Source organism: Delphinus delphis, chromosome 13 (genome assembly GCF_949987515.2).
Source record: "Delphinus delphis chromosome 13, mDelDel1.2, whole genome shotgun sequence".
Classification (NCBI taxonomy): Eukaryota; Metazoa; Chordata; class Mammalia; order Artiodactyla; family Delphinidae; genus Delphinus; species Delphinus delphis.
Window position 1 is genome coordinate 66,581,711 of NC_082695.1, and position 26,640 is coordinate 66,608,350.

At 42.6% G+C, this 26,640-nt stretch overlaps 1 long non-coding RNA gene across 1 annotated transcript; it reads right to left on the bottom strand.

The window, feature by feature from the left end:
- LOC132436289 (uncharacterized) lies at window positions 1-26,531 on the bottom strand. Its single transcript, XR_009521758.1, has 3 exons — window positions 26,400-26,531; window positions 2,099-2,211; window positions 1-1,006 (listed from the first exon to the last, which is right to left on the bottom strand). It is a non-coding gene; the product is annotated as an uncharacterized lncRNA (long non-coding RNA).
- Between the last annotated feature and the right edge of the window lie 109 nt (window positions 26,532-26,640).

Here is a 26,640-nt window from a genome sequence, read left to right on the forward strand (position 1 = left end):
ACAATTTATTCAAGTGTACACTTCAATGACTTTCAGTATATTCACAGAGTTGTACAATCACCATCATCAATTTTAGAACATTTTCATCACCCAGAAAAGAAACCCCTTACTCTTGAACTATCACCCCTCAGCTTCCCATCCCCCTAGCCCTAGGCAAGCACCAATTTACTTTCTGTCTCTGTGGATTTGCCTATTCTGGACATTTCATATGAATGGAATCATACAATACATGATCTTCTGGTTTCTTTCACTTAGCATAATGTTTCAAGGTTCATCCAAGTTTATGTCCATGTATCAGAACTTCATTCCTTTTTATGGCTGAATAATAAGTAGTCTCTTGTGTGGATATACCATATTTTGTTTAGCTATTCATCAGTTGATGGATCAGGCTTGACTCTTTTTTTCTGTAATTGTGGTTAAAAAAACCCACAAAAAACCTGCATAATATAAATTTACCCTAACAATTTTCAAGTGTATATTACAGTATTGTTAACTATATACATATTGTTGTACAATGGATCTCAAGTAGTTTTTCATCTTGCATGACTGAAAATTTATACCCATTGAACAACAACCCCCTGCCTCCCCGTCCCCCCAGCCTCTGGCAATCACCAATCGCTACGTAATTTTTGGTACACAATTTGGACATGGTTCGAAAACTTGAGTAACATTATTATTACAAAGTTATTTTCATCCCCATTTACTCACTTATAAAACAAGATTCTCAGGGCTCACATCTATAAAAATGAAAACTAGAGATAGTATGGGTACTGAACGTGGTCATGCTTTAGTGTTAAGTAATATTTATCAATGGTCTTGGGCTGCACTCCACAGGCCTACAAGGCCTGTGCTTGCCCAGCTTCAAGACCAATAAAAGAGCCCGGAGTCAGCAACAGAGACATCAATGGTTTAACGGATGGAGCTTACACGTCTGAAGCGAGGTCCTGGAGCGACATCCCATCGTGTGTGGCGGCCAGCAGTCAGGACATGGTGGCAGTCTTCGTTTCTGGGGGAAGGGGAGATTACCAGTTATAGGGGAATTAATGTCAGGTGGACTCATTAGTTACCGGGGAAACCAGTAGAGGGGCACGCCCCTCACTGTCCCTTTGACAAGAACAATCACCAGCTGGGGCCTGGACCAAATACATAGGAAGGTCAGTCATGTGCATAGGGTTTTGGTAAAGCAGGCACTGATCTAGCAGAGGATGTACAACAGCCATCTTAAGTGGCCTGACCATAAAAATGGACACAGAACTGATTGTAAAAAAAGGAAAAAAAAAGACTCATTGATCTCACTTAAGAAATGTATTTCCGGGGCTTCCCTGGTGGTGCAGTGGTTAGGAATCCACCTGCCAGTGCAGGGGACACGGGTTTGAGCCCTGGTTCATGCTGCAGAGCAGCTAGGCCCGTGCGCCACAACTACTGAGCCTGTGCTCTAGAGCCCGCGCACCCAGAGGCGGGGCCCCAAGACGAGAGAGGCCACCGCAACGAGAGGCCCGCGCATGACAATGAAGAGTAGCCCCCGCTCACCGCAACTAAAAAGAAAGCCCACACACAGCACCGAAGACCCAACGCAGCCAAAAATAAATTAAAAAAAAAAAATGTATTTCCAATAAAATTTAACTTTTCATATTAGTAACTTGTAATTAGGTTATTTCGATCAATTATAACTACTTATAATTTTAATAATAAGTCAATCCATAAGAAATTTTTTGGTCACAAGAAATATAAAAAAATTGTTTTCAATATATTCAGATTTTTGTTACAGAAAAATATGATAGAGTGATCAATAAAAGTATGCAAAAAAGCATAAAAGGGCTTCCCTGGTGGCGCAGTGGTTGAGAGTCCGCCTGCCGATGCAGGGGACACGGGTTCGTGCCCCGGTCCGGGAGGATCCCACGTGCCGCGGAGCGGCTGGGCCCGTGAGCCATGGCCGCTGAGCCTGCGCGTCCAGAGCCTGTGCTCCGCAGCGGGAGAGGCCACAACGGTTAGAGGCCCGCGTACCGAAAAAAAAAAAAAAAGCATAAGAATACTATTAATTAAGGTAAGTAGAATGGAAAACAATCAAAAGGAGAACAGGAATGATGAAATATTTTACCGGGAGGACCACTGGCGTAGTAGATGGGAGCACAGACTCTGAAGTAAAACTGCAGTGTGGTCTTGAATAAATTATTTCATCTCTCTTTTGCCTTAGTTTCTTCATCTGTGAATCTGGAATGGTAATAGGATTGCCATGAATAAACTGTTATGAAGATTAAATGATTTAACATAGATAAACAATTAAAACCGAAAGTACTATATACAAGTTAGACAGTATCATTGTCAAACCTCAGATCTGAGCCTGGGGTGTTCCCTCATCATTCACTTCAGCTTTAACTCCCATGGAGTTTGGAAACTGCCCTTAGAGTACTCCACCAACCCAGAGGGTGAGTAGGGAGTACCTACAACCCCCCAGTTTAGGAAGGTTGGGTCCAGGACACATTGCTTTGAATCTGTTTAGGCCACTAGCCACATGTGCTACTAAGCATCTGAAATGTGACTAGTCCAAACCAAGATGTACTATAAGTGGAAAATATTCCCTGGATTTCACACAATATGAGAAAAAGAATATAAAATATTTCAATCATTTTTTACATTGATTATGTGTTGAAATGACATTTTGGACATATTAGGCTAAATAAAATGTATTATTAAAATTAATTTCACCTGTCACTTGACTTTTTTAATGTGCCTACCAAACAATTTAAAATGACATATGTGGTTCTCCTTGTATTTCAACTGTACAGTTCTTCTTTACACAGTCCGCCTCAAGGTCAGCAGTCAGAGTGATCCCTTAGAAAGGTAATTAAGGTCACATCACTACTCTGCTCAAAATTCCCCAATAATATTGAGTCTCACTCAAGAGTAAAGGTCAAAATCCCAACCAAGTTCTACCAGGTCCTAAGTGATCAGCCCTATCCACTGCCACCTCCAATCTCCCTGGTCTAGGGTGGGACCAAGATTTTGCCAAACCTGAGGCTTACACCATAGGTGACCAGGAGGGAAAGGAAAGAGGAACGTGGGTCCTTGCTAAGGAAAAGAATGCAAACTACAAATATAAAATTAGTTACAGAATTGATGTTAATTTAGAATTAGAAAACAAATCTCAACAATTTAATTCAGATCCCTTTCTTCTGATATCTCTTCAGGCAATTTATCAGACGTGCTTACACAGAGATTCTTCCAGATTGCAGCCTGGCTCCACCACCCCATCTAGAACTCTCCACGACTCCCAAAATTCCCCTCAGGAACAGAGGTCCAGGCAAGTGTCATTGGCTTCGTGGTAAATCTCACTCTGCTCCAATCTCATCTCCTATCATCCTCTGCTCTTTCTGTCACCTCGCTGTTCCTCACACCAAGCGTGTGCCCACCTTAGGGCTTTTCTACTTACTGTTTCCTGAGCTTGAAACATTCCATCCCCAGCTACATTCATAGCTCGCCCTCTCATTTCCTTCGGGTCTCTGCTCAAATGTCATCTCATCAGAGCAGCCTGACCTAGATAGACACTCAAAAAAATCTGTTGAATGAATGAATGTATATAAACTGAATGACAGGGAGACCCTATCATTTTTCAATAGGAAATCATTTCTTCAAGGAAATAATTCACTCTGCACCCCCAGCCCATATCCTCATAGTAAATAGGAAGTGAAGTCATAGGACATTCTATTCCTTTCTATCTGTGTCTTTCTAGAAGAGCAGTTTAGCGTGGTGGCTAAGAGTGCGATGTTTGAAATCCTAGCTCTGTCAGTAGCATGTGACCTTGGGCAAGGTCACTTAGTTTCTATGAGATTCAGTGTCTTCCTCTGTAAACTGGATAATATAACAGTATCTGTCTCACAGGGGTGTTGGGAGGATTAAATGGGTTGATATGAGTAAAACACTAAGAATAGTGCCCGGCATATAGTAAGTTCTCAAAAAATGTTGGTAAACAATAGCATATGTAAATTATATAGACTATAAACTCCTCAAAAGCCGGAGCCCTGCATTCTTTGTAGCTCAGCTAACATGTAGAGCCCACTCAAGATGTTTCTACTGGTTTGGCTCAGCGGTATTAATTTATTAGCACATGCAGGCATTGTCTTGCTTGCTGGTTTCTCCATCTGCTCTAAATTTAGTACTAAATAAAGACAGTTGTGGGGTGGAGGAGATTTTAGAGATCTCTGGTCCAAATCCATTGGGCTTTTGTTTTGTTCAAAAGCTGTAATCTAGACAGAATTTAGAAATATCTGCTGAAGACTGTTTTTAGGCATGTGTTGCAGAAATTTGTAGCATCTATTTACATTGTTATATGTATCCATACTTTGAATCTTCAACCATTTACATATGGCAATATCCTGATATTCCAAATTTGATGTTACTCTGTATATGAGCCCACATAATTCCTAACTCATTATAATGTATGGATATTAAATCAATTGATTTATGAGAAGCAATCCACTTTTTCAATCTTAGAAGTAGAACAGTCACAATTCTACAATCCCAGGTTTAAATAAAGATGTCTAGGAGTAGGGTTCCATTATTAAACTTTACATTTGTTTTAGTGCATAATAATACCTTATGTCTGTATACCTTGTTTAATGTTTACAATCACCCAGTAAGGTAGGCAGGTAGGGGAGTATCATGAATCTCATTTTATAGATGAAGAAATTAGAACCAAGAGGTGTTAACTGACTTGCCTAAGTTTACTAAGTGGTAATAAATGGCAGAGCCAAGACTATATTCAGTTTTCTGACTATTAGCCAGTGTCCTTTTCCACTCTCCAGGCAGAGGGAAAAGTTAGGAATTCTTCCACCAAGTTTTACAGCCAGACTGTACGAAGGACCTGACAGTACTCGCCAACGGTGGTCTGTGTGTAAAGGCTCCTTTGGTCAGTCCCAGTTTGTAATGCTATAGGCCCATCCCCTTGGCAATGAAGATTTATACCAGGAAAATGTTGCAGATAACTGTGTTTAACTGCATCTGCTAGAACCGAGAAACTTTGGGATTGAAAGATCAAAAACAATCATTGAAAAAATAACTTGAATAGTGGTGGGGAATCTTCCAATCAAGTACTCAACCTCTTTGCTCCTTACTTCAAGCTAAAGATGCCTATGAAACCCCACATAATGTGGCAGCAGAAGGTATTTTTGTAGACAGAACTTTGAATAAAAACAATCATAGTTTTGCAGAGTCTGTTTTCACTGGAAGAGAGCCACCACCCCAGAATTTCTTGTCACTAAATAGTTAGGAGGGAACAGGATCAGAAGTAGAAAGAGAAGTAGCCTGAACATACAGCTGATGGGGATGGACTCTACTTGGTTTATGATGTAAAGGAGTTAGCATGAGTGGTAGGGACAGAATGACTAAAATCTCCATGCGGTTAGCATATATATTCTGATCAGATGAGTGTAAACTGGCATAGACAAGTATGAAACATTTGATGTTGGACATAGAAAGGGGTGAAGAGAAAGCCAGACAATGTAAGGGATCTATTCCACATAACACCCCAGTATGATAGTTAGGAGCCTTTATATTTTAGAGGACTGAATACCCATTCAATGAGCTTGAACAATAACAGAATTTATCGATTTCTTACAAGTCCAAAGAACAGGGATGGTACCAGCATCAGATGCAACTGGTTCCAGAGCTCAGAGGAATCAGGGTTTTCCCTCTCTCTCCTTCTAACTTTTAACTCTGTTCTCCTCTGTTTGTTATCCCCTTTCCTACTGCAGATGGGCTTCCTCCGTGTAGTCAGAGATGGTTGCCAGCAAAGGCAGGCCAATGATCCATCCTAGCACAGCAATCCCAGCACAAAGAAAAAGCATGGCTTCCATGTATAAATTCACAGAGAAGGATTGTGATTGGCCAGTGTGAGCCATATGTCCACCCATGGACCAGTCTCAAACACTCAGGTGAGTTCCAGGATTCATCAATCCTTGGTCATGTCTCCACATGCAAATCAAAGCAAGCAGATGGGGTCTGTTACCAGAAAACTGGTGATGAGGAATTTGGCTGGGCTATCACCATCCACTATAGTAGTAGTTCCAAAATTTGTCTGAAGGTAAAAATCACCTGGACCTTTGTTAGAAAACAGATTCCTGGGCTTCCCACTCAGACCAATGCAATCAGAATTTACAGGGGAGAAGAATGGTAATTTGTACATTTAACAAATAACCCAGGTGTATTAGTTTACTACTGCTGCTGTAACTAATTACCAAAATCCTTAGTGACTTAAAGCAACATAAATTTATTATGTTACAGCTCTGGAGATGAGAAGTCCAGAATCAGTTTCAATGGACGAATGTCAGAGTGTGGAAAGGACTGGTTTCTTCAGTAGACTCTGAGGGGAAAATTAATTTCTTGCCTTTTTCAGCTCCTAGTGGCTTTCTAACAACAAGGCTTTTTTTTTTTTTCCTTTTTATCTTTGACTGCGTTGGGTCTTTGTTGCTGCACGTGGGCTTTCTCTAGCTGCGGCGAGCAGGGGCTACTCTTCGTTGCGGTGTGTGGGCTTCTCATTGTGGTGGCTTCTCTTGTTGTGGAGCACAGGCTCTAGGCGCACGGGCTTCAGTAGATGTGGCATGTGGGCTCAGTAGTTGTGGCTCACGGGCTCTAGAGCGCAGGCTCAGTAGTTGTGGCACACAGGCTTAGTTACTCTGCGGCATGTGGGATCTTCCTGGACCAGGGATCAAACCCGTGTGCCCTGCATTGGCAGGCAGATTCTTAACCACTGCGCCACCAGGGAAGTCCCTCATAGTGGCTTTCTAGTGGTATTCCTTGCCTTGTGGCTCCATTTTCCATCTTCAAAGTGCACCACTTCAACTTCTGGTTGCAACGTCACATTGCTTTCCCTTTGACTCCAAATCCTCCTGTGTCTCATTAGTCAGGATTATTATGATTACATAAGGCCCACCCAGATAATCCAGGATAATCTCTCCACCTCAATATCCTAATTTAATCACATCCGAAAAGTCCCTTTTGCCATATAAGGTAATATTCATAGGTTCTTATTATCAGGCAAGGCTGAGAAACACCACAAGGAATGGTTAGTTAACATAAGAACTGCAACATAAATATTCCAAACTATAAATACTGTAGAAGAATAACTAATTATTTAACTGTATATAATATATAGATGCCCAAATTGGGTGTCCCAACCACCATGTTTTGGCATGTACCAATAATTCATGATATTTTATTGTTGTATAGTGGATCATTGAATGAATTTACCACAATCTGTTTGTACATTCACCTGTGGATGGACATTTGGGTTATTTCCAGTTTTTGGCTATTTTGAATAAAGATGCTATGAACATTTGTGTACAGGTCCTTGTGAAGACATATTTTCAACTTGGGGCAGTGGGATAAACATCTAAGAGTGGAATTTCTGGGTCATATGGTAAATGTATATTTAATTTTTTTTTTTTTTTTTTTTTTTTTGTGGTACGCGGGCCTCTCACTGTTGTGGCCCCTCCCGTTGCGGAGCACAGGCCCCGGACGCGCAGGCTCAGCGGCCATGGCTCACGGGCCCAGCCGCTCCGCGGCTCGTGGGATCCTCCCGGACCGGGGCACGAACCCGTGTCCCCTGCATCGGCAGGTGGACTCTCAACCACTGCGCCACCAGGGAAGCCCTATATTTAATTTTTTAAGATACTGCCAAACTGCTTTCCAAAGTGTCCCATTTTACACACCTACCAGCATTCCAGGCACTCCACACCCTTGTTAGCTCTTGGCATGGCAAGTCATTTTAATTTTATCTATCCTAGTAGGCATAAAGAGGTGTCTCACTGTAGTTTTAATTTGCATTTCACTGATGACTATTACTACTGAGCCTCTTTTCAATAGTATATTTTTGCCATTTGTATATTTTCTTTAGGCATTTTGTTTTCTTTGTCTTATTTCCCTCCCATCACTCTTTCCTGATTTTTTTTTTTTTTTAAGATCCTGCTAATGCCCTTAAAGTAGCAGTGGTGGCTTCATCCGTGGTGGTTTCTGCTAAGTGAGGCCTTGGAAGGAAGTGATGATGGTAGATGAGATTGAGGAGGTGGGTCTGGTGTGGTCAATGCTGAGGGCAGAGTAGGGAGGAGCTGTGAGCGGTTACAGATCAGGAAAAGCTAGGACAAGAGCAGCTGTAGTTTGGGCAGAAATGAAAGCCTTCCCCATCACCTTAGGGCTCTCCTCCCTCAGTTGTTCCTGTCAAAGTTTTATTATTTGCAACCAAAAGAGTAGTAACTAATATAACCTAACAGGTCACTGTGCTCCCTAGCCATCTGATCCAATATAAATCCTGACAATCCTGAGTAGTAGCTATGAGACTTCTTTGGATTTTTATCTTCTGAGCCTTTGTTTCCTTATCTATAAAAAAAAAGAGTTAATGGCCATCATCAAAAAGTCTACAAATAAATGCTGGAGAGGGTGTGGAGAAAAGGGGACCCTCCTACACTGTTGGTGGGAATGTAGATTGGTGCAGCCACTGTGGAGAACAGTACGAAGGTTCCTTAAAAAACTAAATATAGAACTACCATGTGATCCTGCAATCCCACTCCTGGGCATATATCCGGAAAAGAAGAAAACTCTAATTCGAAAAGATACACGCACCCCAATGTTCATAGAGGCACTATTTACAAAAGCCAGTCTAAGTGTCCATTGACAGATGAATGGATAAAGAAGATGTGGTATATATATATATATATATATACAGTGGAATATTACTAAGCCATAGAAAATAATGAAATAATGCCATTTGCAGCAACACAAATGGACGTAGAGATGATCATACTAAGTGAAGTCAGACAAAGACAAATATTATATGATATCACTTATATGTGGAATATAAAAATTAGTACAAATGAACTTATTTATAAAACAGAAACAGACTCACAGACACAGAAAACAAACTTATGGTTACCAAAGGGGAAGGGGCAGGGATAAATTGGGAGTATGGGATTAACAGATGCACACTACCATATATAAAATAGATAAACAGGGCTTCCCTGGTGGCGCAGTGGTTGGGAGTCCGCCTGCTGATGCAGGGAACACGGGTTCGTGCCCCGGTCCGGGAAGATCCCATGTGCCGTGGAGCGGCTGGGCCCGTGAGCCATGGCCGCTGAGCCTGCGCGTCCGGAGCCTGTGCTCCGCCACGGGAGAGGCCGCAGCGGTGAGAGGCCCGCGTACCGCAAAAAAAAAAAAAAAAAAAAAAAAGGTAAACAACAAAGATTTACTGTATAGCACAGGGACCTATATTCAGTATCTTGTAATAAACTGTAATGGAAAAGAATACAGATATATACATATATAAGCATAACCGAATCACTTTGCTGTACACCTGCAACTAACAAAATATTGTAAATCAACTATATTTCAGTTAAAAAAATTTATTTTAATTTAATAAATTAATTTAAAATGTTAATGGCACCTTCCTCACAGAATTATTGAATAGCTGACATGAGATCACACGTGCAAAAATGCTTAGCAAATTTTTAAGTGCCCAAAGGGTGTAAAGTGTTGTTGCTCCTATGATTGTTAACCAGGAAGTGACTGACAAGTGCTGGCAATCAGTCATCTTGTGAAAGGGTATTCCCTTTCTAGATCCCTTTTGCCAACTTCATTACGTACATCCAGGTGAAAAAGTCTGAGAGCCACTTGGAAATAAGAGTTTGCCAAAAAGGGATGGGGCAAAACTAATCTTTGATTCCTGAATGTAGCTCATTTGATTCTCACAACAGCCTTAAGTTTCTTTTGAGGATAAGCTCAGGAGTGGAACTGCTGGGGTTTAGGGCTACCCAGCCTTATCCTCACGCAGTAATGCCCAGGGCTCTCCTGAATGACCACGCCAGGAGCAGTCACTTACACTCCCATTGGGAGCACCTTAAGCGTCCTGTTGCCCCACCCACTGCCAGCAGTTAATGGCATCTGATTTTCTTTTCTCCAGTCTGAGAGGTGTAAAATGGTATTTAGTTTTGATTTACATTTCACTGATTACTAATGAGGTTAAACATCTCTTAGTAGACTTATTAGTAATTCAGGTTTCTCCTGTGAATTGCCTCTTCCTATCCTATGCTCATTTAGTTTTGTCAGATTCCCTGTCTTTTCCTTAAAGCTATCTTAAAGGACTTTTTTTGAATATTGTAAGTATTTATTTTGTGTTGATTTTGAACATTACAAATAACTTTTCCCAACTGACCACTTGTCTGTTAGTTCCATTTATGATGGCCTCCATAGGACAGAAATATTTAATTTTGATTTCATCAAATCTATGGATTTTTTTTCCCCTTAAAATTTGTGAATTTGGCCTCTTTTTAAAATTTATTTTATTTATTTTTGGCTGTGTTGGGTCTTCGTTACCGTGCGTGGGCTTTCTCTAGCTGCGGCGAGCCAGGGCTACTCTTTCATTGCGGTGCACAGGCTTCTCATTGCAGTGGCTTCTCTTGTTGCGGAGCACGGACTCTAGGCACACGGGCTTCAGTAGTTGTGGCATGGGGGCTCAGTAGTTGTGGCTCACAGCGTCTCAGTAGTTGTGGCTCACAGGCTCTAGAGCGCAGGCTCAGTAGTTGTGGTGCACAGGCTTAGTTGCTCTGCAGCATGTGGAATCTTCCCGGACCAGGGCTCGAACCCGTGTCCCCTGCAATGGCAGGTGGATTCTTAACCACTGTGCCACCAGGGAAGCCCCACATACATTCAATTCAAGTTCAGAAGTATGTAACCTCATCCATCTTACATGTATATCTCCTTTCTGCCATGTCAAAATCTCAGTTCTCAATGACACCAATATACTCATTTCCTTTATCCTTCTTTTCAACAAATTATTTTTTGATTTTGCTATTCATATTTATTGCTTTTCTTTCCTCTCCCCCACCATCATCAAATATCATTGATTTTTGCCCTTATCTTTATGGGCTTTTGCATTGAACGCTTAGCTCATTTGGTTTCAATATTTCTTGTTTGTTAAATAAGTGCATGTGGCACTATATATCCCTTTTAAGGACTACCTTACATATACTTTGACACGTGGTGTTTCATTTTTTTGTAATTTTCCTTATTTTAATATCTTTATTCTGGTATTTAATAGTATTTTTTGCATTTTCAGATTTTTAGGAATTTTAAGCTATCCTTTTGTTATTGATTTCTAAATATATTGCATTCTTCATTAGAGAACATGGGCTGTATGATGTTAACTCTTTGGAATTTATTGAGGTGCACGACTAGTACATGACTGATCTTTGAGACTATTCCATATATTCTTGGAAAGAATATATATCCTTTATTTGTTGAGTATAAAGCTCTCTAATAGACTGAGCTTACTAATTGAGTCATTAAAATATGTTTTATAGGGACTTCCCTGGTGGTGCAGTAGTTAAAAATCCACCTGCCAATGCAGGGGACACAGTTTCAAGTCCTGGTCCGGGAAGATCACACACGCTGTGGAGCAACTAATCCTGTGCGCCACAACTACTGAGCCTGCTCTCTAAAACCCGCAAGCCACAACTACTGAGCCCGTGCGCCTAGAGCCAGTGCTCCGCAACAAGAGAAGCCACCGCAATGAGAAGCCAATGCACCACAACGAAGACCCAACGCAGCCAAAAATAAATAAATAAATAAAATTTATTTAAAAAAATATATATATATTTCACTTTTTTTTAAAAAAACTATTTGATCTATCAGTTTCTAAGGTAATACACACAGTCCCTGACCTATGATGGTTCAGCTTAAGATTTTTCAAATATACGATGATGGGAAAGCTATACAATTTCAGTAGAAACTGTACTTTGAATCTTGAACTTTGATCTTTTCCTGGGCTATCGACATGCAGTACAATACTCTCTCCTGATGCTGGGCAGTGGCAGTGAATCATAGTTCCCAGTCAGCCACAAGATCACCAGGGTGAACAACTGATACATTTACAACCATTCTGTATCCATAGAACCACTTTGTTTTTCACTTTCAGTATGGTATTCAGTAAATTACATGAAGTATTCAACACTTTATTATATAAAATAGGCTTTGTGTTAGATAATTTTACCCAACTGTTGGCTAATGTTAAGTGTTCTGAGCTTGCTTAAGGTAGGCTAGGCTAACCTATGATCAATAGTTTAGGTGTATTAAACGTGTTTTCAACTTTTTATCAGGATATAACCCCACAGTAAGTTAAGGAAGATCTCTATATTAAATGTCCAATTACGGTTGTTGATTCTTCTATCAGTTGTTGCTTTATATTTTTTTGAAGTGATATTGTTAGGTGCATATATTTTATAATCTTTATAGCTTCTCAGTCTATACTGCATGTGAAGTCCTCTTTGTCCCTTAGGATGTTTTCTACTTTAAGGTCTATATTGAGTAATATTAAATGGAGTTCTTTTGGTTCATATTTACCCTGTATCTCTTCTTCCATCTCTTAATATTCAAATAGTGATTCACTGGGCACTTCCCTAAGCAGTGTTGTATAAGAGCATGGCAAGCATCAGGATGCCCCTGAGTCCAAGTTCAGCTCCTAAGGTTGCAATCCTGCACTGCACCCTGTTCATTTTCTTATCATTTTTCTCTCCCACGACTGTCTTGTTCATATTATATCCCTATCTTGGAGCACTGTAGCTGACACCTAGTAGGCACTCAGTAAATATTTGTTCAATATGAATGTCCTCAAGAGCATACAGCCTTATTAGGAAAATGAGATCCCTTCAAGAATAACTTATGGAGCACTTACTACATGCTAAATCTTTCCCACACGTATTACCTCTTTGATCTTATCTCCATCCTTGCTCCTCTCTCTTACCCTGTCCTATCTGCACTGATCCTACTGTTGTTACATTAACACACTAGCCTCATTTCTACTTCAGGATCTTTATACCTGCTCTCCCCAGATTTTTGCATCGCTCACTCCTTTACACCTCAGGTCTGCTCAGATGTCACCTCTTCAGACAACCTTCCCTAATCACCCTATTTAAAATACTACTCCACCCTCTCTCCAAATCTAGTCATTCTCTATGATCTTTTTGAAAAAAAAAAATCACTATTTAATTTTATATTATTTGTTTGGCTACGTTTATTGTCTCTAGAATGTAAGTGCTTTAAAGACAAAGAATTTGTCTCATACACCACTACATCCCCATCTAGAGCAGTGCCTGGCAAACAGTAGACACAATAAATTTTTGTTGGAGAGAATTTTCAGTTAATTCTCGGGAAAAAACGTTAAAGAAGTATGATGACACCTATTTTTACAGATGAAGTAACTAAAGCCGAGAAGACTCAGTAACTTGCCTAGGAACACAGTGATGGAGAAGGATTTGAACATAGGTCCCTTGACTCTAAAGCTCATCCGTAACGCCCACCACTATTTTATTGTCTCCTAATGAAGGAGAACGCAAACACACAAGATGGTAGGAAATCAGGTGCCAGTTGGGGGCTTTGGATGAGATCAGCTGAGACGGAGTCACTGGTAGACAGAGGGTTGGGCCCTACGGATGACTGAGGGTTGGAAAAGTGGGGAAGGGAAGGAGGCAAACCCTAGGCCTGGCCTGTGATTGCCCACTGTGGCTTTTTCCTTTGCTGAAGAATCAGTTCTGATTTGCTCCCTGGGGGAGCAGTTAGGGCAGGCTGTAGGGGAGGAGGGCATGAGCCTGCCTTCCAGGGCCTTTGGGTCAAACCCTCCAACAAAGAACCCTATCCCAGGGGACTTTGTGGACTGTGGTTAGGATAGGATTTAGGACCTGCATTCTAACTAACCAGCATAGCCTCAGGCAAGTTCAGACCAGAAAGCTCCACTGCAAAGCCATTTATCTATGTGCTGGGGAGGGCAGATGGGCATCCAGGCTGGAGGGGGCTTCTGAGCCAGGCCATCTTTTTTAGAGAGGATAGGTGTTATTGTTGAACCAGGTAGGAGCTGACCTGATAACCAGCATCCCTGAAAAGGAGAGAGAGGAAACAGCTCTGACCACCAGTGGCCTCCAGGGCCTTCTCATTTCCTTGGCGATTAAAGATACGTACATGGATATGCAGGTACCCAGCAATGGAGGACTGTTGCGCAGCCTCAGAAAGGGCTGTGGCCCCCTCGCAACTTAGCAGCAGACCCTGGATCCTGCAGTGCTTCTCCACCAGGTTCACCTTGCAGGCCAGGCTCTGGCAAGCTCTGGGTAGCCATAGGCAGGGAGGGAGCGGAGGGCAGGAAGTGTGGGGACAGTTAAAAGGTAGCAGCTGAGCTGCATGAGCTGCTTGTATATTTTGGAGAAAACCATAATTCAAAAAGAGTCATGTACCACAATGTTCATTGTAGTTCTACTTACAATAGCCAGGACATGGAAGCAACCTAAGTGTCCATCAACAGGTGAATGCATAAAGAAGATGTGGCACATATATACAATGCAATATTACTCGGCCATAAAAGGAAACAAAACTGAGTTATTTGTAATGAGGTAGATGGGCCTAGAGACTGTCATACAGAGTGAAGTAAGTCAGAAAGTGAAAAACCAATGCCATATGCTAACACATATATATGGAATCTAAAGAAAAAAAAGGTTCTGAAGAACCTAGGGGCAGGACAGGAATAAAGATGCAGACGTAGAGAATGGACTTGAGGACATGGGAGGGGGAAGGGGAAGCTGGGATGAAGTGAGAGAGTGGCATGGACATACATACACTACCAAATGTAAAATAGATAGCTAGTGGGAAGCAGCCGCATAGCACAGGGAGATCAGCTTGGTGCTTTGTGACCCCCTAGAGGGGTGGGATAGGGAGGGTGGGAGGAAGACACAAGAGCACGGGGAAACGGGGATATATGTATATGTATAGCTGATTCACTTTGTGATACAGCAGAAACTAACACACCGTTGTAAAGCAATTATACTCCAGTAAAGATGTTAAAAAAAAAAGGCAGCAGCTGGGTGCAGCTTAGCAGAAGTGCCAGGGAAGTGAAAGTCAGCCAGGCAAAGGAAAGGGGAAGAAGCAAAAGCAGAGAGGCAGCAGCTGCCACTGGGAAAAAGGGAAAGAAAACGCTCAGAGCAGTGGCAAGTGTTCTGGGAGCCTCAGAGAGGTGAGGGCTCTGCCAGCCTCCTTTTCTTGGAAGAGGGGGACTGAAGGGCTGAGTCTTGGAACCAGGTGTCCTTACCCTTCACACGGCTCCTTCCTGAGGGTTAGATGTGGGGTGTGTGCTGCTGAGATGCTCACAGCATCCTTCTTCTCCTTCAAGTACCTCCCCTCTAAAAGGTGCCACTTGATTATCCTCAAATCTCTAAGAAAATAGTAACTGTAGTTTTGGTTCAAGGTAAAGCTAATGATTTTCCTCAAGGTTGTCTCCCAGGAAAAATGCTTCAAAAATAAAAGATGTTGGTGATGTTAAGGTATAATAGTTTCCCCCTTAGAGCTGAAAGCTACAATCCCTTTGTACAAATATTCATTATAAAATTCTTACATCCCTAAAATGATACCATAGCACAAATGCCAACTCTTTTTTGTTTGTTTGTTTTTGCTTTTGATGATATCATCATTTATAGCACTCCCTGCCTGCAATGTTCCCTCTTGTGCCTGTGTCTTGAGGACATGGGGAGGGGGAAGGGTAAGCTGGGACGAAGTGAGAGAGTGGCATGGACATATATACACTACCGAATGTAAAACAGATAGCTAGTGGGAAGCAGCTGCATAGCACAGGGAGATCAGCTCGATGCTTTGTGAGACTGTTAGATGCCAAGTTCACTTGTTGGGCTAAAAACTGTCTAGATTTAAGGCTGATTTGGAGTCTCCTAGGGAAGGGGAAAGACTGGATAAATTATAAGCCTTTCAGTTAATGTTCATCACCATTCAATTCCTTACTCTAAAGTGTGGCATCCAGTAGGCTCACTCTGCATGTACATTGAATGAAAGGATGTTTGAAAAAAGAAAGCTGACCTTATGATTGAAAACCATTTGAAGTGCATGGAATCAAAACTCTGGACTGTCTCCTAAATGTTCCTTACCATTATTCCCCTCCCCAATAAAATTTGCATTTTATTTTATTATTATTTTATTTATTTATTTATTTTGTGGTACGCAGGCCTCTCACTGCTGTGGCCTCTCCCATTGCGGAGCACAGGCTCTGGACGCGCAGGCTCAGCGGCCATGGCTCACGGGCCCAGCCGCTCCGCGGCATGTGGGATCTTCCCGGACCGGGGCACGAACTTGTGTCCCCTGCATCGGCAGGTGGACTCTCAACCACTGCGCCATCAAGGAAGCCCTAAAATTTGCATTTTAGCCCCTATAGTTCTGGGCCCTAGAGTCTACCTTGCCTCTGGAACTCTGATCCAGGGAGCAGCAGTATCGGCCTCATTTGTGAACTTGTTAGAAATGTAGACACTCCAGCCCCACCTGGGATCCACTGAATCAGAATCTGCACTTTAACAAGATCCCCAAGTGATTTGTGGGCATGTTAAAAGTTGGAGAAACACTGCTCTAAAGCACCTGGTCCACCTCCTTCCTAAGGCACCTGATCAGGAGGCCCTCCAAGGCCCTGGCTTCAGCTTATAACTATAAGGGTCACCGGGCAGCTCCATACAGTACAGTGTGTGGTGGGCTGGAGCCTACAGAGTTCAAATTCCAGCTCTGCTGCTAAAGGAACTTTATCACATGGGCAAGTGACTTAAAAAATTCAACTTACAGAAAACTTGCAAGAATAGTACAAAGAACTTCTGTATACCTTTATCCCTATTCACCAATTATAATGTTAACATTTTGCCACATATGCTTTAATATTTTCTCTCTCTACCTATATAAATATTATTAATGTTTCTGAACTCTTGGAGGGTTAGTTGCATACACTGGTATGCCTTCCCCCTTAATACTTCAGTGTGTACTTCCTAAGAACAAGGACATTCTCTTACATCATCACAACACCAGGGCCAGATCCAGGGGGAGGCAAGCAAGGCCTGGGAGTGAGTGATCCCAAGGGGGGCTTCCTTAAATTTTGCACACTAGGAGCCTTGCTTGCCACACCTAGTCCTGGCCCTACACACTACAGTCATCCAAATCAGGAAATCTAACATTGATTCTGTTGCCCATATTACAATTTTGTCAATTGTCCCAATAATGTCCTCGATAGCAATTTTTTCCCCACACCCAATTCAGAATCACGCGTAGAGTTTAGTTGTCATGTCTATTGAGTCTCCTTCAATCTAGAACCATTCTTTAGTCTGTCATGATATTGACATTTTTGAAAAAATAAAGATCAGTTCTCGGGCTTCCCTGGTGGCGCAGTGGTTGAGAGCCTGCCTGCCGATGCAGGGGACACGGGTTCATGCCCCGGTCCCGGAAGATCCCACATGCCGCGGAGCAGCTGGGCCTGTGAGCCATGGCCGCTGAGCCTGCGTGTCCAGAGCCTGTGCTCTGCAACGGGAGAGGCCACAACAGTGAGAGGCCCACTCTTATAGAATGTCCCTCAACATGGGGACAAGTTTTTTAAATCTCCTGATGGTTCAGTTTAACCACCTGTAGATTGAGACTTGAGACAGGACAGGTGTGGGTGGATTAAAAAGTAGCTATTACTGATTAGGAGCTTGTTGGTACCATGCTAAGTGCTTTACATGCATTATCTCATTAAGTCCTCCCTACAGCTCTGTGACAAAGGCTGTCTTTTTACCCCCGTTTTACAGATGAAGAAACTGAGGCTTGGAATAATTTTTCCAATGTAAGGAGTGAAATGGGGACCTGAACCAAGTCAGTCTGCCTCCAAGGACTATTTGCTTAGTAAACATGATAGTGATGCTTACCTAAATTTATGTAACATAAAATTCACCATTTTGGAAATTCCCTGGCTGTCCAGTGGTTAGGATTCAGCGCTTCCACTGCTGGAACCCCGGGTTCAATCCCTGGCGGGGGAACTAAGATCCCACAAGCCAAAAAAAAAGAAAATTCACCATTTTATTTTTCCCCCCCATTTATTGAGATATAATTGATATATAACATCATTTAAGTTTCAAGTGTACAAAGTGATGATTTGATACATGTATATATCACAAAATGATTACCATTATAAGGTTAATAAATCTATCACCTCACATAATTACATTGTTTTTTCTTCTGTCGTGAGAACATGTAAGATCTACTCTCTTAGCAACTTTTAAGTATACAATACAGTATTGTTAACAATAGTCAAAATATACTATTAGGTCCCCAGAACTTATTCATCTTATAATTAGAAACTGGTACTTTTGGCCAACATCTCCCTACTTCCCCTGCCCCCCAGCCCCTGTCAACCACCACTTTACTCTCTGTTTCTATGAGTTTTAATATTTTAAAGTGTACAATTCTGTGTCTTTTAGTACAGTCACAATTTTGTACAACCATCAGCACCATCTAATGCCAGAACATTTCCATCACCCCAAAAAGAAACCATATATTTCCCAATTCCCCTCTCTCCTATCCCCAGACAACCACTAATCTACTTTCTGTTTCTATGGATTTGCATACACATACAATATAATACTACTGAACAGTAAAAAGGAACTAACTACTGATACACACAATAACATTTTGGATCTCCAAAACAACTGAGTGAAAGAATCCAGATACAAAAATCTGCATACTCTAAGATTTCATTTATATGAGATTCTAGAAAAACCAAAACCTTAGCAATAGGAGGCATGTCAGTGGTTACCTGGGGTCTGGAGTACGGAGGTGAGGATTGACTGCAGAGGGACAGAAGGGAACATTTTGGAGTGATGAAAGTGTTCTAAAACTGGATTGTGGTGGAGGTTATACGATGTATGCATTTACCCAAATTCATCTCTCTACCTAAAAAAGTTTGTAAATGTAAAATTATACCTCAATAAAACTGTAAAAAAAAAAAACCCAAACATACCTGTCTTCCATTGTTCAACTCATCAACATGTCTTCCTTCATAGGCTGGCCCCGAATCTATCTTCCCAGCCTCATCTCCCACCTCTCCCCTCTGTGCATTCACTCAACAAATATTCTAACATTCCATGCAAGGCCCAGTGTTAGGCACTCTGGAGGGAGTGAGAGAAGAGAACCTCTGTCCTCAGGGAACTCACAGCCTAGTCTGGGAGCAGAAAGAAAGGGTGCTCAACCTTGAAAAACATCAGGGGTCCTAGAGGATCACTGAGTCTTATAGGAGAGGAAGAAGAAGATACGTTCCAGTCGCTTTCAATTTCAAGTTGCAAACAAGTTTCAATTTAATTTTTTGAATAGGGAATACATTCACATGGTTCAAAAACAAAAGAAAGTGTACAGTGAAAACTTTCCTCCCACCCATCCTCCATCTGCCCACTTCCCACTCCATTCCACACAATCACAGCTGTCATAAATACACATTACTTTTTCTCCTTTTTAACAGAAAAGATAGCATAATATACACATTGTGCTGGGCCTTGCTTTGTCATTTGGCAGTAAACCTTGGAGATCTTTCCGTACAGGTACAGCAGAAAACTTTACTCTGACAGTTATATAGTGTTCCTTTGTATGGATGTGCCATAATTTATTTATCCAGCCTCCTTTTGGTAAGCATTTGAGTTATTCCCAACAGCCTGTTACGGCAAACAATGCCACAGTAAGTAACCTCTTATAAGTAGTATATTATGTTTTGTTTTGTATATTGCCAAATATATCTGTGGCTACATATTGAAATTTCTTTAAATCATTTACAAACACACCAACCACTTCCACATCTCTAGGCTGCTTTCTCTGCCTTGAAATTCCCCGCTCAATCCCTTTCTACTGGCAAACTCCTGCTTTATCTCAAGATCTAGCTCAAATGTCACTGTCTTGTGAAGATTTCTGAACTCCCGCAGGCAAGATGGGGTTGCTCTTTCTCTTTTCTCTCACATATTCCATCCCCACATCACCAGAATTGTCTACTAACACTTCACTCTTCCCCCACTTGACTGGGAGGTACTCAAGGGCATGTGCTATAGTAGATTTATCTCAGAAGCCCTTAGAACTCGGTACCTGGTAGATATTGAATAAAACGTTCATCGCATGAACGGTTAGGACTGACAAAGACGGCTCGCATTGCTCCTGTCCCTCACTTTCAGCTGCCTCCCAGCCTCTGTTAATACTTAGAGGACTGCCACCAGACAAAGGTGGGCCAGGATTTCCCTTCCCCTCCCACCTGATTCCTTCCTTCCTGCCTTCACCCCTTTCCCCCCTCAGGAATCTGTCCACAGCTGCCCTTGTGGCCCTTGCTGGATCTAGCTATTACGGTGGGGAAGGAAGGGAGGGAGGGAGGGAGGGGGAGGGGGGAGGGGGAGGGAGGGGGAGGGAGGGGGAGGGGAGGGGGAGGGAGGGGGAGGGGAGGGAGGGGAGGGGGAGGGGGGAGGGAGGGGGAGGGGAGGGAGGGGGAGGGGGAGGGGAGGGAGGGGGAGGGGGAGGGGGAGGGAGGGGGAGGGGGAGGGGGAGGGAGGGGGAGGGGGAGGGGAGGGGGAGGGGAGGGGAGGGGGAGGGGGAGGGGAGGGAGGGGAGGGGGAGGGGAGGGAGGGGAGGAGGGAGGGAAGGGGAGGGGGGAGGGAGGGGGAGGGGGAGGGAGGGGAGGGGGAGGGGAGGGAGGGGAGGGGAGGGGAGGGAGGGGGAGGGGAGGGGGAGGGAGGGGGAGGGGAGGGGGAGGGAGGGAAGGAGGGGAGGGAGGGAGGGAAGGAAGGAAGGAAGGAAGGAAGGAAAGAAGGAAGGAAGGAAAGAAGGAAGGAAGGAAGGGGAGAAAGAAAAGAAAGCGAAAGAAAAGAAAGAGAGAGAGAAAAGAAAAGAAAAGAAAGGAAAAGAAAGAAAGAGCAAAAGCAAGCAAGGAACTGGAGCCTTGGCTCCACCCATCTTCTCCCTTCCTCATCAAGCCTGGCTTTGGCCGCCTCTAAAGCTAAAACAACAAATCACCTGATAGTCAAATGCACAACAGTCAGCCTCAAGCATAACTTCCTACACTTTAAGCCAGAGGAGATGACAGAGTTTACTATAGTGCTTTTAGGAATGTGGGAAACACAGTGTCCAGGTTAATCAATGTTAAGTGATCTTCAAAGGCAACTTGGATAATTGTAAAAAAAAACCCAAAACACTGGGTTAACCCCAAAATGATCATGTACTACCTCTTGCCTGGAGCTGTTAATTGCTATGTCATTTCCACAAGAATACTGCATATTATTCTATTCCTTCCTAGGTGGGCAGTACAGGAGGTGAGAGCTCTCTGTCTCCATCTCTGGGATGAAAAGGTTAAAACTCTGTATTCTCCTCACCCTAGGGAAGCTCCAGTTCACAGGAGGTGGAGCCATCAAAGAAAACAAAAGGGAAAGAAAGCTTTCAAGCCTTTGCCTGCCCAGGACTGAGATGGATCTGGGAATTGAGACGTTTCACCCAGGGAGGTCTCAGGAAAGGTGGTAGCTTAGATCCTTTGGGGGCTGTGGTCTTCAAAATTTCTTGCTTACCTCCTAAAAGAAATTTGACAAACTATGTTTCTTCTTGTATTTTTAAAGGTCATATGTAAAATGTTTCATCTTAAGTTTAAATAATGGCAAAGTTTGTTATTTTTGGCATATTATAGGTACTGGCATTTAAAAATAAGATTGTTACATCATTCTTTAAGTGTATCCAAGGGAATCTAAATATCACGATGCATCTATCATCCATTTAAAAAATACATAAAAAGCATTTCTTTAAAAGAAGTTTAACATCATTCTTTATCTCTTTACCTTATATTTCCATTCCACTTGCCCCGGAACATTTTAATGTAATATTTTAGGCTGGAAAGTCTTTTATTGATCAGCCTATTTTATTTCCCTATAAAAATAAAAATAACTTTGAGTCTCTAAGTTTAAAACATTTATCTCAATTGTATTACCAATATAATTTTGTTATTCTTTTGGTTCAATTTTGAATATCTAATTTATCTAAATTACATACTATGAATTTTGATCAACCATTAAAGTGCAGAATATTTTTGCCAGAATAAAATAGGGTTCAGAGTCAACTCTATTTCTCATTTCCACTTGTATGGATAGAAGCATGAAACACCTTGTTCATTCATTCAACAAATATTTATTGAGCACCTCCTATATGTCAATAGGAACTCTAGGCACTTGGGATAACTTAGTAAACACTACAGATAAATCCCTGCTCTTGTGGAGCTTTCATTCTAGGGGGAGATGACAGACAATAGGCACTAAGCATAACACATAAGTAAATAAGACAGTATGTTAGAAGATAAGAGCTATGGGAAAAGATAGAGCAGGGTAAGGGTGATCTGGGGTGTAGAATGAGGGTTCAGAATAGGTTGTGATTTCAAAAAGGTCAGGGTGGGCCTCACTGAGAAGATGACATTTGACTAAAGTAAATGAGGGAATTAGCAATGCAGATATCTGGGGAAACGTGTGTTCCAGGCAGAGGAAACAGCTAATGCAAAGGTCCTACCTTGGGAACCTGGCTGGTGTCTTCTAGGGTCAGCTAGGAGGTCAGTAAGTCTACAGCAGAGTCGTCCAAGAGAAGAGTAACAGGAGATGCAATTAGAGAGGTAATGATCCGAAGTGTGGTGACGGTGTAGATCTCATAGAACCCTGGAGACTATTTTAAGGATACAGACTTTTACTCTGAGTGAAATGAGGAGCCATTGCAGGGATTTAAGCAGAGGAATGATATGATCTGACTTGTATTTTAGGAGGATCACTCTGGCCGTTATGTTGAGAATAGACTCTAAGGGGCAAGCATGAAAGCAGGGAGAGCTTTTAGAAGACTAACCCAAGCATGAGATGATGGTGGAACAGACCAGGGGAAGCAGTGGAGGTGGTGAGGAATATTCTGACTCTGGACTAGACATGGGATGTATAAGAAAGAGGGAAGTCCAGCATGACTCCAGGGCTTTTGATCTGAGCAACTTGAAGGGTGGACTTCTCATCAACTGAGACAGGGAGGTTGTTGGGCTGAACAGATTTGAGGGAGGAGATGTGCAGTAGGCTGCTGGGTATCATAATCTGGAATTTAAATGAGAGGTCTGAGCTGAAGATATAAATTTGGGAGTTGTCATCATATATGATGATCTCATGTATCTTAGATGGTACTGAAAGTCAGGAGGCCTGATTAGATCACCAATGAAAGGTGAGTAGAGATAGAAAAGAGAAGAAATCCAAGGAATGAGCCCTGAGTCATTACAAGGTCTGGGAGAAGAGATGGAATCAACAAAGAAGAAAGAAGTAAGGGAATAGGGATCTGATGAAGTGATGAGGAAGAAAACTAAGAGGGTGTAGTTAAAAAAAAGGTGAATCAAGTGGTTAGCTGTATCAGTTGTTACAAAGAGGTCAATTTAAGATGATAATTGAGAATAGGTCATTGGACTTAGGCAATGTGAAGTTCATTGTTGACCTTGACAAGAACAGTTTTGACAAAGTGATAAGGATGAAAGCATGAATGGAGTGGGTTTAAGAGAGGGTGGGAGACCCTCTCAGCTGAAGACCTAAAATATGCCACATATGTAATCTCATGTGTGTTGTTATGATCCTATTACCTATGTATGTAGTCTTAACATATACATCATATTTGGCATGTTTTTCAACTTTATATTAAATGTATCATATGTTATGTATTTTGTTGCTCTAGAATGGGAGAAGAACTAGAGACAGCACAGAAAACTCTTTTAGGAGTTTCATTGCAAAGGAAGCAGAGAAATGGGGCAGTTACTGCCAGTGGAAGTGGGTCAAAGAGAAGATTTCGTAGGACTGGAGAAATAACAGCTGCTTATAAAAGTTTATGGGAATCACCCAGTAGAGAGGGAAACATTGATAAGATAGAGGAGGGAGGATAATTGGTGGAGTGATGGTGACACCCTTGATTAAGCAAGATGATATTGGGGTCTATTGCCTTAGCAGAGGGACTGGCTTTAGCTGGCAGCATGGAAAATTCACCTACGTAATGGAAGGGAAGGTGGAGAAGAGGTTACAGATGCTGGTATGTGGGTATGGGTAGATGAGATGGCGAGATTCTGTGTAAGTTTTCGTGTCGTTGCTTCAACTTTCTCACTGGAATAGGAAACAAGGTTATGAATCAAAAACATGGATGAGAGGGAAGGAGGTACAGGTTGGAGGACAGAGAGGTACGACATCCAGAAGAATGGAGGAGGGAAGTAGAATTCCTGGGCAGCACTAAGGACCCACTTGAAGTTCCAGGTGATGAAATTAAAGTGAAACTAGCCAGCGTGATTGTGTTTTTCTTTAGCCACATTCAGATGTACGGGGGCTGATGTGAAGTAGATGGAGAGCTGGCTTGAATCAGGATTGTGGTTTTGCCCAGTAACGGCAAAGGGGGAAGAGGAAAGGGGGTTGAAGGTGTGGTGTGCCAGGGAGTGATTGTAATGACTGACCAGGAGTGTAAGCTGGATAAGGATGGGAGAGAGGATAAGCGGATTGCAGAGTTGTTGGAGTTCGAGTACTACAGGGAAATATGGAAATAGGAGGGGCTGTTCAGAGTGTGAGGGGTTTGAAACTGTGAAGAAGTTATTGAGTTTGATGAGGCTCTTGTGATTATGCCAAGTGAATAAGTGGCTGAGTTAGGGTAGGACAAGATCCTTGGAGGAGACGTCATGGAACTGAGAGGGCAGGGAATGGGGATGATTATCGGGTATATATTACAAACGCTTAGGATTAAGACTGAAATGGTACTGGAGTGACTGACAAGAGCAAATGATGAAAAAATGAAGAGAAATGAGAGCAATGATGAGGGATACTGAATGACAAGACTTAAAGCTGCAGGTTAATGGGGAGGAGAGAGAGGGATGGTCTGGAAGTATTGTGGAGGAGCAAGCAGGAGGCCTACCTCACCTCCAGGCCCAGTCTATGACGCTCATGGTTGAAAATACAGGACCTACGACTTGAGAGGGGGAGGGGAAGCAGTGCCCCAGGGGAAAGTCAGGTTTCCCTTAAACAAGGAAGCAACAGAACCTGAAGAAATTCTGAGGAGGTTGAGCTTATAGGAATTGTCCTTTGAATAAATAAATAGAGACTCTAATGTGGCCCCATATGATCCTGCCTCTAGGTGTTCATGTCCTGTGTGGTCTCCTTCCCCTGAGTGGGGGTGGGACTTGTGATTTACTTCTGGCCAACAAAGTACGGCAAAGGTGACAAGATGCATGTGTATAGATAATTGCGAGAGATAGGAATGGAAGTTCAGATATAGCAATGTTATCAATTCTTTTAACTCCTTCTAAGGTATACTGCGAAAAATCAAATCACATAGTTAGGTTTTCCTTCAATTTTGTTGATAGCAAATAACTGAAAACCACCTGACTTGCAAGATAACTTATAACCATTCGCTTTGAGTCATTCACTTTCTCAGCACAGTCACCAATTTCTGACTTGTTCCTCTGCATTGTCCTGGAGGTTTTTTACATCTTGGATCGATGCACCTTAGTAATGGGTGAGAGTTTTTACTTTGGTTGGACAGCGGGAGTAGAACAGTTTTGAAAGGGGGATGCTGTGTCTTCAGGTGCTTTCTCAAGCTGAGCAATTTTTTTTTTTTTCTAAATCTTTGCCCACATGCAGCATGCGGGATCTCAGTTCCCCCACCAGGGATCGAACCCGTGCCCCCTGCATTGGGAGCATGGAGTGTTAACCACTGGACCGCCAGGGAAGTCCCAAGCTGAGCAATTTTAGACTATAGTACACATTGCAGTGAGGCATCTGGAAATGAATTCCCTTAAAACTAGTCTTGGAAAGTCTTCATAAACCCCAGGGAACACCAGTTTGAAGACACAGTTTTAGAGGCTGTCGTGCAGAAGAAGAAAGAGCCCAAGCTGTGAAAGAGAGGACAGCATGGGATTAGGGAACTGGGTGTAAAACATAGGTGGGGGAATAGACAGTTTCTGGGCGACAAGACTTCAGACATGACTTTAGAGCCTTCCGACAGTAATTAGTCTTGGTGGGATCCCAACAGAAATATTTCCTGGTTGGTGAAAAAATATATATGTAATTAGTATGTGTTTTCTGAAATTTTAAAAATATCAAATAAATGCATTCATCCTGTAAAATTTTCAAATAAAAGAAGTATAAAGTCAAGAGCAGAGTTTACACCTTTCCCCACCCAGCTGGTAACCTAGTTAACAGGTGTCTTGTAGGACCTTGAAAGTCCCTTCCAACTCCGAGGTCTGACTAAATCTCTTCCAACAGGAACCACTGACTTTTCGTAACACCTGTCCAGGCTCTCAAATCTATGGTTCCATTATTGGCCTGCGCACCTTTTCAACCTAAGAAGGCATCTCAAGAGTTTAAACACATTTGGATCTAGTGACCCAGGGCTGCAGTCATCTTAGTCTCTTTCCAAAGTACTAAACCGCTACAACCACCTTCTCCCCAGAGCAAGCTATTAAAGTCTAATTTTTGTGCCCACGCTGGTCCTCATAAACGAGGCCCTTTTGATCGCTATTTATAAACTTACTGGACACCCACTACACGCCGAGTTCTCCCGCGCTGCTTGGGAACTTTTTGGCAAAGGGACGCCCATTTGTCTGATGACCACTCCCTCCAAGCAGCCTTTCCCCCGACCTTTGCGGGAAGTGCCCTCGGCCAGGGCGATCCCAGGTTGGGACTCGGGGCTCCCCGCCGACTGTGCTGCCCCGCGGGCGCCTGCGCAGAACGACCCTCGTCACTCCGGCTGGAGGCGGGGGCAGCCAAGAGAAAGGAAAGCTGA